The 2,500-nt window shown below is 51.4% G+C and overlaps 1 protein-coding gene across 2 annotated transcripts in view; it reads left to right on the top strand.

Moving 5' to 3' along the window:
* Window positions 1–2,500, top strand: part of LOC106592038 (adhesion G protein-coupled receptor B2) — a 430,312-nt gene that overhangs the window by 365,018 nt on the left and 62,794 nt on the right. The gene's annotated exons all lie outside the window — the stretch shown is intronic.

Raw genomic sequence — 2,500 nt, 5'->3', positions numbered from 1 at the left:
TGGGAGGAGGAGAGGAAGAGAGAGACTAGGGAGGGGGATGACGGGAGGAAGAGAGGAAGAGAGATACCAGGGAGAGGGGGAGGACGGGAGGAGAAGAGGAAGAGAGAAACCAGGGAGAGGGGGAGGATGGGAGGAGGAGAGGAAGAGAGAGACTGGGAGAAAAGGAGGAGGAGAGGAGGAGAGGAAGAGAGAGAGACCAGGGAGAAGGGGGAAGAGGGAGGAGGAGAGGAAGAGAGAAACCAGGGAGAAGGGGAAGAGGGAGGAGGAGAGGAAGAGAGAGACCAGGGAGAAGGGGGAAGAGGGAGGAGGAGAGGAAGAGAGAGACCGGGAGAAGGGGGAAGAGGGAGGAGGAGAGGAAGAGAGAGAACTGGGAGAAGGGGGAAGAGGGAGGAGGAGAGGAAGAGAGAGACCAGGAAGAAGGGGGAAGAGGGAGGAGGAGAGGAAGAGAGAGACCAGGGAGAAGGGGGAAGAGGGAGGAGGAGAGGAAGAGAGAGACCAGGGAGAAGGGGGAAGAGGGAGGAGGAGAGGAAGAGAGAGACTGGGAGAAAAGGAGGAGGAGAGGAGGAGAGGAAGAGAGAGAGACCAGGGAGAAGGGGGAAGAGGGAGGAGGAGAGGAAGAGAGAGACTGGGAGAAAGGAGGAGGGAGGAGGAGAGAGAGAGAGACCAGGGAGAAGGGGGAAGAGGGAGGAGGAGAGGAAGAGAGAGACTGGGAGAAAGGGGGGGAGGAGGAGAGGAAGAGAGAGAGACCAGGGAGAAGGGGGAAGAGGGGAGAGAGGAGGACCAGGGAGGGGGTAGAAGAAGAGGGGAGAGGAGAGAGGAAGAGAGAGACCAGGGAGAAGGGGGAAGAGGGAGGAGGAGAGGAAGAGAGAGACCAGGGAGAGGGGAGAGGAAGAAAGAATAGCGAGGTTGAGAAGGGTATAGGGGGAGAGCAAGAGAGACGAAGAGGGAGAGATGGGAAGAAAAGGATGATTGACTGAGGAGGAATGAAGGAGTGGATGAGAGGAAGAATGTGAAAGGGAAGGGAACATTGCCAGAGGGTCTGCCCTTCTGGACGTGTGAAGGACAGATTCATTGAAATGTCTGGTGTGTGTGTGTGCGTGCGTGCGTGCGTGTGTGTGCCAGCGCTCTGTCGTGGAACCCCAAGGCAGATTAGCAGACAATACAGATCCCCAGATACTGTAAAAACACACACACACACACACGCACACGCACACGCACACACACACACACACACACACACACACACACACACACACACACACACACACACACACACACACACACACACACGTCCATAGTTAAAGCTGAGTATTGCCCCCTGAAAACCAACCTGCCCTGCATGTTAAGAGTGTCTGTAGCAGACAGTGTGAAGGACAAACACTCCCATCTGGTGATCTCTCTGTGTGTGTGTGTGTGTGTGTGTGTGTGTGTGTGTGTGTGTGTGTGTGTGTGTGTGTGTGTGTGTGTGTGTGTGTGTGTGTGTGTGTGTGTGTGTGTGTGTGTGTGTGTGTGTGTGTGTGTGTGTGTGTGTGTTGCATGCTTGGCTGCATGGTTGGCTTTTGTTGTGACTCCTACTGATAGAAAGAGTAGCACCAACCAGCTCTGTCCTGCTCACCTTCCACCTCCTCCCTGCTAATAGAAAAAAAAACACTCAGAGGACTAATGAACAAAGTACTAAAATACTCTTTAATATCCATTGCGAAAATAACTGACAGGGAAACACAATTAACCAGCAGTGAAACATTCCTCTGGTACAGGAGATACAGAGTTAGAGATAATGTGGTGTTTTGATGTATCTGTCCTTTGGAAGGGCAGCTCCTCTTAGTTTGGCTCTAGTGTTGGTCACTTTGCTGTAGTGTCGTGTGTGTGTGTGTGTGTGTGTGTGTGTGTGTGTGTGTGTGTGTGTGTGTGTGTGTGTGTGTGTGTGTGTGTGTGTGTGTGTGTGTGTGTGTGTGTGTGTGTGTGTGTGTGTGTGTGTGTTTGAGGGGGAAGCAGAACATATGCTGCTAGGGCCTATGGGTGTATTGTTGTCTGGGTAAATGAGACACAGGTACATGTGGCAAGGACACACACACACACACACACACACACGCACACACACACACGGACACACATGGACACACAGAAACACACGTACACACACACACACACAAACACACACACACACACACACAAACATGCATAAACACAGACTTGCACATACACGCGCACACACACACACACACACACTTCCTGTTCTTAATTTCTCTGTCTAGTAACAACAATAAACATCAAGGTCTTATGACCCACCTAAACCCTAAACTAGAGATGCATGATATATCGGTAAGCATATCGGAATCGGACGATATTAGCTAAAAATGCCAACATCGGCATCGGCCCGATGTCTAGTTTAACGCCGATGTGCAAAACCAATGTCAAAGCTGACGTGCATACATATATAACGTCGGTAGATGACGTAATGACGCCACGAAAAATATATACCGCTACAAGTGCAACACAG

Source organism: Salmo salar, chromosome ssa14, assembly GCF_905237065.1.
Source record: "Salmo salar chromosome ssa14, Ssal_v3.1, whole genome shotgun sequence".
NCBI lineage: Eukaryota > Metazoa > Chordata > Actinopteri > Salmoniformes > Salmonidae > Salmo > Salmo salar.
The sequence above is the reverse complement of the archived record's forward strand: the minus strand, read 5'-3'. Positions and strand labels throughout refer to the sequence as shown.